The following is a 12,027-nucleotide window of genomic DNA, read 5'->3' as shown; positions in this document are numbered from 1 at the left end:
AGAAGGAGAAAGAAGAGGAAGGAAAAAAAATAGTGTAAATTAGAGGAAGAAGAAGAAAAAAGAAATGGTGTAAATTTTTACCTAAATAGTGCAACTTCATCTTAAAGACTGTAAATCTGATTCTAAAGAGTATAATTTCTGTCTCTAAGAGTGCAACGCTTATTTAAAATAGTGCAATTTTTTTTTAAAATAATGTAACATTATTTTAATAGCGCAATTTTATTATCTTCATCATTTTTATATGATTTTTAATTTTTCATATAGGAAAAAAATATTTTTCTTATTTTTATTTTTTTCCTTTATAATTTTTTTTTTTGTCATGATCTCTCCCTTGCCCTCTATCATAGCCACCGCTTTCGCCGGAGTTTTCTTCCCCCTCTAGCCGGTGTGCTTCTCATCTCCAAGAAACACTTCCTCTTCATCGCCGACAGCGGTGGCGGGTTGCGGAGACAGTGGAGGAGGGTCGGAGAGAAAAAATAGAGAGTCGCGACGCGGCCTTGGCGGGGTCTGAGGCGAGGAGGACGGGGATTGCGCGGGCGAAGGACGAGGGCATGAGGGGCAGAGGCGAGGCACGCCGTTTCCGCCTCCTGCCTCCGCCGCCTTTATCGGAAAGGGGCAAAAAAAAAGAAACGAGAGAAAAAAAAAAGGAGAGAGAAAAAGTAATAAGGACAGTTTGCCAGTTTACTAAAAATCCTGACCGAATCTGCAAAATAAAAAAAAAGAGACCCAATTTTGCAAAAGCCCAAAACTAGTGGATTTTTTATGCAAAAAGGTCTAATTAATTAGATGAAATAATTTTAATTCAAAATTATAACTCTTATTCCCCTTATTGCAATCTAACCATCAAAACACTGTTTTTACCTTATTCCTTATCTGAACTTGTATCTATCTCTAGAATAAGCAGTTTTTATTTATACCCAAAACCAAACGCAGTCTAAACTTTATACCTAATCTATTCAAAGACTAGTATTTTTTAACAAGTCTTATCAATTTTTCAATACTAAAATTAAAGGAATAATTACCTATATACCCTTCAAAACTTCGAAAATATCTCATTTATTCCTACTTTTTTCTTTTCAATATACCCCTCATATGTTCCTCCGTTATTCCAAAATACTCCTACAGTTAGCACCTGTTAAGTTAACTTGGGTTCAACATAAATTAAATATCTACTAAAGTTTAAAAAAAAATTAAAATATCTCTTTTGCCCTTAACTTAAGGACAAATAAGAAATATTGATGATAGTAGAAGTGTATATTTGAAAAGACAAAAATCAAAATATTTTTTTTGCCCCTAACTTAAAAGGCAAATAAAAAAAGTCGATAATGGTGTAAGGGTATATTTGAAAGGGCAAAATAGTAATTTCATACAGATAACAATTATTACTAACAATTTATTAACAGAATTTAACTCTAGGGATATATTTGAAATAAATTGGAACGTAAAAAATTATTTTCAATATTAGTCTTCTGAGAGGGATAAATCAAAAAATTGAAAACTTTTCATGATATATAAGCAATTGCCCCAAAATTATAGAAGTTTTTAAAACTCTTTGACTTAAGTTTCAACTCTCCGGAAGGCGGTGGGAAAATTGTACAACAACGCTAGAGGAAAATGGACAAGGAACAAGAAATCACAATAAAATTGCTGAAACTAATTCTACGAAACTTCTTCATGAGTATCATGGGCTCCGAATTTCATCGCAGCTCCCTTACATCGACCTTGAACCTCTTTACCACAACCCACACATCAATCATATCCCAACAACTTCCGATCTTATACCACACCCAACACCAATCCACGTACCTATCACAAACCAATTAATCCATAACAAGGATAACAACCTTAATCTGCCTAATCCTGCCTTTAACAGCCTTACTACTTCCGTCACCGTGGAGGAGAATCCTAGAGACAGGTAATCGGGCTCCCAGGCTTGATCATTTCCCGAGAAAATTGTTGGAAATTTTTTTAAAACTTTTAGCAAACTTTTTCTTAAACGAATTTTGAACGGCAACAATTACTACAGGAAATATTATATATAAAGAAGGAAAAAACAGTCGTTATAGATTTATTTCCGGTTGTTAAAACACAAAAACGATGGTCAAGAAAACCGTCGTCAACCGTAGTTATTGCTTCCTTCGTTAAAAGCATTAATGACCTAATCAATATAACAGCTGTTAATAACAAAAGCCGATGGAAACCTTTGGGAACCTTCCCGTCGTTAATGAATAGTATTAATGACCAAAATATTATAAAGTAATGACTAATCTTACCGACGCAGTTGAGATTTAGCAATACAATTTTACCAACAACTAGAATGCAATAGCGACCAACTTTTTCATCGCTAACAAAAATATCTCATTTAATAATTAATTTTAAAACGATATTATAACGACCAATTCTCCTGTCCCTAAAAACAAAATTATTTCATGATTTTATGATTCTATTTATTTAAATTCCACATAATCTTCTTTTACATTCACAAATATATACAAAACCAAAGTTTCAACAAAAGAATCATTTTCAAATTATAATAGTATTTTATTAATAATATAATAATAGCATTCACAAATTAAGGGCTTGTTTGGTTCATCCATTTTAGGTATGGAATGGGAATCGGTTTGATCAAATCCGGTTAATTTTGTTTGGTTCGCATGAATCGGTTTGGGATTCCTATTTCGGACTGGAATGGGAATGACTCATTAGCCTTCAACTTGATTCCGGTCTTCTAGTCCGGATTGAGATATCATTCCGGAAGCCCACTAAGTTTTCGAAGCCGATGTGACCATCTCACCCTTCTTTTCTTCACCCCTTTCTCATCAAAAAAAAAAAAAAAACCCTATCCCTAACCCACATCAATAAAAGTTTTTAAAAATGAATTTGATATTTTTTTTGGAAAACTTATTAGAGAATAGTATTATATTTTTCATAGATTTTAAATAATATAAATTTATATTCGAGAGTAAAATTAGTATTATAGTATCCTATAATTTTTTTAGTTTATACGAACCAAACAATGAAATGTGAATAACTCATTTCAATTCTCAATCTACAAATAAACCAAACGTCTTGGCGGAGTGGGTCATTCCAATTACCATTCCAATTCATTCTCATTCCATTATCCATTCCAATTCCATCATTGAACCAAACACGCCCTAAATATAGTTCTGAATTATCCATACACTATATGTGTGAAGGTCACCAACATATGTAGCATATATACATTTACCAAAAGTTACAATAAAATTAGCAGTTCATCATATTTTCAAAAGGAAGCCAAAAAAGTATCATAACTTCATAGCTTGCACTTCATCTGCTACCAATGTTATTTGCCCAAAACTGCTACTAACTACCTACAAGAGAAAAAGACAAACATTAGAACAAATTTAATAGTTCTATCAACGAAAAATATATAAAATTAATCAAGTGAAGAAAGTAAGCAAATCATACATTCTAAAAACAAATTATCTTTAATAAAACATAAGTAACAATCCTATAAAATTAACAATTTGTGATCATCTTTATAAAACTTGCAATTTTATTAAACTGATATTAAATGCATGAATAACCGAGCAAGTTTACAAAGATCTTATACTTTAGTAGTGGACAAAGCGAAAAACTATCTCTTTATGTGACGCTCCAGCTTCCCAGCGGGTCATCCATCTTAGGACTACTCCCGTCCTAGCACGCTTAACTCTCTTAACCTCTTGGGCCTAACCATTACCCAAAATGTTTAAGCCGGGTTAAGGGTTTAGCTCTATTATATCATATATATAGGACTACCTGGGGTCTTACAATCCCCCATTCTTTAAGTCCTGACGTCCGCATCAAGCTCATACTTACAAGTACCAGGTGATGTGAGACTCATCTTGCTAGCCTTGTAATATACCAAAACTCGGTAGAGAATATCGAATTTTAGCCGAATTGATTAAAGTGTGCGAAAGAAGAAGTTGGACGAAATCCATTTAACATTCCAGCAAGGTTGGAAGGGTTAAAGTTGAATTTCAAGTGAGTTAGAAGAGTTTAGCATTACTCGGCGCGAAATAGAATCGAAACAATACAAAACTGAAATTCTGGAGCTTTGTAACCGGTTTAACACCAGGGGTGTACCGGTTCCAGTCGGCTGACCGGGAGCAGCAGCTCTCAGGTTAGCCTCTGTCAAAGCTGTTAAACCGGTGACAAATCCAAATAGTACCGGTACCAGACTGCTGACCGAGAGAAGCAGCTCTCGGGTTAGCCTCTGCGCAATTGTGTAACCGGTGACAAAATATCTAGTACCAGTACCAAGTGTCCTTCGCAGCAGAATTTGATCTGCTGCCAATATGAATATTTGGAGGGTTTATTTGTAATTGTAGCAGCCAACACCCCTCCTCTCTTGTTCACAGCCAAAGGAGCCCTTCTCTTTCATTTCTCTCCCTCTCTCTCTAGGAACTCTTTCCTACGGTGGTTTTGGTGGAGATTAGAGAAGATTGGAGGAGATTTTGGAGCTTTTGAAGGATTGGGGACTTTCCTACAAGGTGGACCTTGGAGAGCTAGTGGGCTAAGGTAAGATTTCTTATAAGAACTAGGTTAGGGCTTGGTTTTATGCCATAAATCTTTTGTTTTGATATTCTTACAAGAGTGGAAACCTTGTAGAGACCATAAAAACACAAGAAAATTCATATTTCTTCATAGTGCTCTCATGGTGGATTTTTAGGGTTTGGTTTAGAGGCCCTAAGAATGGTTTAAATGGTTCTAAATGAGCTTCTAGATGTTGATTAAGCTTGCTTTTGCTTGTTTTAGAGATCAAACCAAGGTATTCGGCAAATGTCATTGTTAGGGCACCAAAATTGGACTTTGGCCCTAGGTTGGTTTAAAGGCAAATTGACCTTGTAGAAATCAAATTGGAGATATTTCTAACTCGTTTATGGACTCGGTTCGCCGATCCGACGAGTCTACGTAAAGGTATAAGCAAAAAGCCTAATTTGGCTTCATTTTGCTGCAGGCGAAGAAATAGGCGGCTAAAAGTCACAAGAATTGAACCGTAGCACCTTTACAACCATACAAGGTGGGTGGTGCTTTCCAAAATAGATTAATTTCCTTTTATGTCTAAAGTGTCATTTCTTGAGTATAGGTTATATATGATCATTATGCATTGTAGGGTGAAATGAGAGCATGTGGCTATATGTTATTGCATGTTGTGAGTACAAATGCATATGAAAAGATAGTAAAAGAATGAGAGCTTGTAAAACCCTATGTATGCATGAATGATGACAAGAACCTAGAAAATGCAAAGGACTTAGTGACACTGAAAATAAATGATATTATGACATAAATATAGAGAGTGGCATTAATGAGTTTGAATGCTAGTGTACAAGTGTGGCAAGAGAATGGGTAAAAAGAATATGTAGTGTAAATGACACTAGTGAATGTTAAAGAATGCAATGACATAGATGATATTATGACATAACAATCCTATAGTTAAGGGTTATATGAGCATTGCATCCTTATAGTTAAGGATTGGATTGAACTTGGCATTCTTTATAGTTAAGGATTGGATCATACTCGCCTATAAGTCCTGGCTTGAGGGTGGTAGCTCCCTCTCAAGCGATGACCTCCGCAGTTGTCATCACTGTGTTGGTGCTGTTCCCCAGAGGACGGTCCCATCGTGTCGTAGTAGTCTCCCCGATGACTTGGATTATGAGTTGGTGAGCTGTAGGCAAACCCACGGGTTAGGCAAGAGATTGGATAATGAAAATACGATCTTGCATTCATCATAAGCATTCTATTTGAGCATAGCATTGATTATATTGTTCAGGTATATTAGCTGCATTTGTTTAGTTGGTTACTATCTATCTATTCTTCTATTATGCCTGATTTAGACCTAGTGAGAAAGTCGGCGAGGTCGGCAGCCGAACCCACTGGGAACTTTGTTGTAGTTCTCACCCCCTTTTTTCCACAGAGCCGGGACTAAGTGAGCTGGCCAACGATTGCGGTAAAGGTATCGCGCCATAGACAGTGACCACCCGTTCTGGTTATATTTTGTGTAGTTGCATATCCTTCATATATCATCTTTTGTATTTGATGATTATAGATGTTTAAATGAAAGAATGTAAAGAGTTCTATTTTGGGAATATGTGATGTAAAAAGAAATGATGCAAAAGATGTAAAAGAATACAAATGTTGAATGCATGTATGTGGTTAAATGATAATCATATTACTTGTATGAATGTTTAGCTTAGTACTTTCACTTTGGCTATTGCTTGCCCTCGTGCAAATCAATTATGTATGCTTCCGCATGTGCAAATTTCTCAACTTGATTTGTACTTGTTGTTGAGCTTTGGGCGGATAGGAGAGGTGATGGTCGTTCGGCGTTTGTTCTACGTGCCCGAATCGGACAAATAGGATCGGTCCCGGGGTGTGACAGATATAATGGTATCAGAGACTAAAAGTGAAAGTATAGGAGGGACCTAGAGACCCTTAGAAATGGAAAATCTTAAGAATCTAGGAAACGTGAATGACGTGGAATCAAAGTATAGCGAAAGCTTTGTGATTGGGTTAATATTAGTCAGTCTCTAATGTGGTTAGGGGCTAATCCAAGTTGTTATTTGTGAAAGTTTTGAGGAGCCCAAAGATCTATCTAGATTGTATCTATCACCTAGAGGGGGGGGTGAATAGGTGTAACGGCCAAAAAAAAATAAATCTCGATGCAATAAAAATAAATGCGGAAAATAAAATGCACACCGAGATTTACGTGGGAAAACTCCAACTTGGAGAAAAACCCACGGGACCAACATGCGAAAAAATAATTCACTAAGAGAAAAGATTACAAGGTGATTACCGACTCCACGGACTCTACCTCTCTTAACCTCCTATGAATCTTCGCGCCACCCTCCGGATTGTCCACGCCCTCACGTCCGAATCCACGAACGCCTCCACTTCGAATCCACGAAGCTTCAATCACGCCGAATCCACGACGCCACTCGAATCCACGAGCCCACGATCCGAATCCACGAACCGCCGTCAAATACGCCGAATCCACGACGCCACCATGAAGAATATCATGAATATGGTGATCCTTCGCTTTGGAGTATCGTAGAAAACCAGGGAATAGAACTCCAAGCGAAGCGGAGATCAAATCGACATATAGAGAATGCGAAACGATATCTCGATTTGATCTAAAGAGGCTAATTTGTAGAAAATAGGTTTAGAATGAAATCCGAGCCTCTAGGGTTTCTCAAACATGTATTCTTATGATGCTTAATCAGTTAGAGAACCCCTATAGCTTATTTATAGACTTTAGAATCAAAACGGAGTAGGATTAGAAAGTTTCTTTCCAAAATCAGCACCTTGTACCGGAACAAGGAAAGCTGTTCAGGGTACACCATGACGGAAGATTTTTCTGCGAAGCTTTTGTACCCTGGACAGACTGCCTTTTGTTCCGGAACAAGGCTTGTACCGGTACAACGTGAAGGTTGTACCGGAATAACCATCAAACTTCTCTGCGCAAACGTTGATGGCTGTACCCTGGACAGAAAACCCTTGTACCGGAACAACCATCAAACTTTCTGCGCAACGTTGATGGCTGTACCCTGGACAGAAAACCCTTGTACCGGTACAACAATGCAATTTTTGCTGAAAATGCATTGTTTCGGGTTTTACAAGCTCTTAGAAACTTTCTAATCAATTACAACTTGAAAACATGATTCTAAAATCTATAATTAAGTATGAATCACCATAAACATGATTTAAAGCTTACCCAAGCATCGTGATTCATGTTTTACGTGTTTTGCGTCCTTTCCGATTCTTCGAAGTCTTGGATTCTTCGATCTTCAATACTGCGCTCTGAACTTCTTCAAGACTCCGACTCGACCCACGAAACTTGCCAACACATAGGACCTAACAATTTGTTCTCGATTCCTTGTGTTGTGATCGGCGGTCGACGACATAATGCATTGGAATGAAAATAAATACACTTGTGTGCTTTCGCCGGATTGGGTTTGATTCAGTAATGTGGTTGTGTAGCTAATGTGAATTGCTTCATTTCAGGAAGCAATGCTTCTTGGTCGACCCCGAACAAGGTCTATGCCCGAGGGGCCGAATGCAGCACTCGAGCAATCTCGAGCAAGTGGCGACGGGGAGCTTCGGGAGCAAATGTCCGCACTTATAGGAGTAGTGCGGCAACAAGCGGAGTCCGTGCAACGACAAGGGGAGCAAATTCAAAGGCTTCAAGTGGCCTTAGAGTGACGGCAGGCGGTGGCGTCTCATGTGGGCGATGAGCAACCCGCGCCCCCTGCTGTGGTGCCGACTGTGGGTGAGGGAGTTGCCGCAGCGGCTATTCCAGTCACGGCGATAGCAGCTGGATCGGGATCCTCAAATCCCGATAGTGCGGCGGTATAGGCAGAGCGGGAGCATCCGTTGGCAGCTCTTGTCATGTTTAAGAAGTTCAACCCACCTATCTTTGACGGGGAGAAAGTGGAGCCGTGGATGGTAAAGTTGTGGATCGACTCTATTGAGACGCTCTTCGAGGATACTTACACCTTGGAGAAGGACAAGGTGTACCTCGCCACTCACTGTTTGAAGAAGACGACGAAAGTGCGGTGGAAGCGTGTGAAGCGGGATCGGTCTTCCAACCTTCCGCCTATGCTTTGGGAGGAGTTATGAAGACTAATGTTTGCGAACTACTTCCCCGACACCGAGAAGTAGAAGTTGCAAGATAAATTTCGCAAGTTGAGGCAAGGTGATCGGACCGTGGGAGAGTATGAGCGGGAGTTCTCCCACATTATTGATTGTGTCCCGGATGCTGTTCGTGATGATCGGGACCGGGCTGATTGGTTCTTGCGAGGACTCCAGCCGAGGATCTACGAGAAGGTGCAAATTCTCAAGCTTACGACCTTTGCGGAGGTCTTAGATCGAGCATTATGGGCGGAGCACGATAGCGCCTATGCTCATGGAGAGCGTGAGTCGATGGACAAGGAAAGGGATAAAGGCAAGAAGCGGACGGCGGGTGGTGCCGGGGGCCGGCCGAATGCAAAGAAACCCCCTCGGTATCCCCGACAGCAAACAAGGAATTGGAAGCCTTCCCGATGTGTCATTTGCGGCGGTGAGCATCGACCGTCGACTTGCCCGCAGCGTGAGGAAAAGTGCTTCAAGTGCGGACAACTAGGACATCTTATTCGGGAATGCCCGGGATGGGCGTCGTCTGTGCCGACGACGGCATCGGTTCCTTCGTCCCCGAGACAGCTTGTGGGGTTACCACCGGCTATGTCGGCTGGATGCGCATCTTCACCGCGTCGGCCGGAGGGATGTAGAGCATCGAGTGGACGAATTTTTGCCACTCAGGTGGAGGAGCAGCCTGCCGTACCAGATGATGTCGTGGCAGGTATTATTTCGATTAATGGCACTAGAGCTTGAGCATTGTTCGATACAGGTGCATCTCATTCATTCATTGGTACATCATTTGCTAAAACTCAAGGCATGGAAGTATTGCATAACCCGGATTATTGGTGGGTCAGTGCACTAGAGCATTCATTTAAGGTTCATGAGGAGTGCTTGGCTTGTCCAGTTCAAATAGGTGATTGGATTATGCTGGCAGATTTACTAGTGCTCAAGCAAATGTGGGGTTTCGATGTAATCTTGGGGGTCGATTGGCTCTCCAAGTACTATGCGGTTATTGATTGTGAAAGCAAGGTGATGACATTTCGTGAGCCTAATCAAGAAGAGTTAGTATACCGCGTATGTAAAAGCTCGCACTTCGCGGCGACCGTAACGGCGGCGAGGGCGAGGAAAATGAAAGGCGGATGTGTGGCCTATTTGGCGACAATGGTAGAGGCTCAAAGGGAGCATCCGGAGCTTGGAAGTATTCGGGTAGCGTGTGAATTTCCGGATGTGTTTCTGGCGGAGTTACCGGGATTGCCACCGGACCGGGAGATCGAGTTCGTCATTGATTTGGTTCCCGGGACGGCCCCAGTTTCGAAGGCTCTGTATAGAATGGCACCGGCGGAGCTAGTAGAGTTAAAAGCTTAATTGCAAGACTTGCTCGATAAAGGCTTTGTGAGGCCGAGCGTGTCACCGTGGGGAGCTCCGGTGCTATTTGTAAAGAAAAAGGATGGCACACTTCGACTCTGCGTGGATTATCACCAGTTGAACAAAATGACAATCAAGAACAAATACCCGTTGCCAAGGATTTATGATTTATTCAATCAGTTGCAAGGGTTGCAGGTGTATTCGAAAATTGATCTCCAATTATGGTATCATCAGTTGAAAATCAGGCCGAAGGATGTGCACAACACGGCGTATCGTACGCGGTATGGCCACTACGAGTTCATGGTAATGCCGTTTGGGCTTACAAATGCCCCGGCAGCATTTATGGACTTGATGAATCGAGTCTTTCGACCATTGTTGGACCGGTGCGTCGTGGTATTCATTGATGACATGTTGGTCTATTCGCGGAGTGAAGAGGAGCACTAGGAGCATTTGAGAACAGTGCTGCAAATACTCCGAAACGAGAAGCTATATGCCAAGTTGAAGAAATGTGACTTTTGGCTTTCGGAGGTCACTTTCTTAGGCCATGTGATATCGGGCGATGGAGTCTCGGTAGATCCAAAGAAAGTTGAGGCAATTAAAGATTGGCCTCGCCCGACGAGTGTTGCGAAGGTCCGCAGTTTTCTTGGACTAACGGGCTACTACCGGCGGTTCATGTAGGGGTTTGCCAAAATAACTACTCGCTAACACGCCTTACACACAAAGAAGTGAAGTATGTTTGGAGCGACGATTGCGATCGGAGCTTCGAGGAGTTGAAGAAAGGTTGACATCGACCCCGGTGCTTGCTCTATCGACGCCGGGGGAGAGCTTTGTTGTGTACAGTGATGCTTCATATATCGGACTCGGGTATGTCTTGATGCAAAATGGGCGAGTCATCGGATATACTTCGCGCCAATTGATGGGCTATGAAAAGAACTACCCGATTCATGATCTTGAGCTAGCTGCGGTGATATTCGCGCTAAAATTGTGGAGGCATTATTTGTACGGTGAGCATTGTGAGATCTACACGGATCATAAGAGTCTTAAATACTTGTTCACCCAAAAAGAATTGAATATGCGACAACGGCGGTGGTTAGAGTTGCTAAAGGACTATGATGTCACTATTCTATGCCACCCCGGAAAAGCAAATGTCGTGGCTGATGCACTTAGTAGAAAATCGGAAAAAAATTTGGCTTCGGCAATTACACCCCAACCGTTATTGCAAAAAGAGATGCAACGGCTTGGTCTTGAAGTAGTAGCTTTGGGAGTGCCGGCTACTCTTGCCGTTTTGGTTGTGCAACCGATCTTATTGGAGAGGATAAAAGAGCTACAAGCTTCCAATGAATATCTCCAAAAAGTGCGTGGTGAAGTTGAAAATGGTAGTGCCGATGATTTTGGCATTGGGACCGACGGCGCACTTCGATTCAGAAATCGTTGGTGTATGCCTAAAAACGAGGGTATCCGAAAGGCGATTATGTAAGAAGCGCATCAATCTCCTTATAGCATACACTCGGGCGGCACTAAGATGTACCAAGACTTAAAAGTGCATTATTGGTGGCCGAGCATGAAAAGAAACATTGAGGAGTTCGTGGCGCAATGTCTTATGTGCCAACAAGTGAAAGTGGAGTGCCGATTTTCGGCGAAAAAGTTGCAAAGTTTATCTATACCCGTTTGGAAATGGGAAGATATCACGGTGGATTTCGTGACCGGTTTGTCTAGATCTCAAGGTGGACACGATGCAATTTGGATAATTGTGGATCGGTTGACGAAGTCGGCTCATTTCTTGCCGATTCATACCACGTGGTCCGGAGACAAATTGGCTCAAGTGTATCTCGACGAGGTTGTGAGACTACATGGGGTTCCAGTGTTTATTATATTGGATCGAGACCCTGGGTTCACATCTCACTTTTGAAAGAGCTTACAAGACGCTTTGGGCACACGGCTCGACTTTAGTACGGTATTTCATCCTCAAAGTGATGGTCAATTTGAGAGAACAATATAAATTCTTGAGGATATGCTTCGGCT

General features: G+C 41.2%; 1 long non-coding RNA gene across 1 annotated transcript; it reads right to left on the bottom strand.

Annotated features, from left to right (window-relative positions):
* On the bottom strand, window positions 3,092-5,794 carry LOC109712518. Its single transcript, XR_002216864.1, has 2 exons — window positions 5,545-5,794; window positions 3,092-3,353 (listed from the first exon to the last, which is right to left on the bottom strand). It is a non-coding gene; the product is annotated as an uncharacterized LOC109712518 (long non-coding RNA).

The sequence above is a fragment of the Ananas comosus genome, linkage group 7, assembly GCF_001540865.1.
Source record: "Ananas comosus cultivar F153 linkage group 7, ASM154086v1, whole genome shotgun sequence".
Taxonomy (NCBI): domain Eukaryota; kingdom Viridiplantae; phylum Streptophyta; class Magnoliopsida; order Poales; family Bromeliaceae; genus Ananas; species Ananas comosus.
Note: the sequence above shows the minus strand (reverse complement) of the source record. Positions and strands in the feature narration are given on the sequence as shown.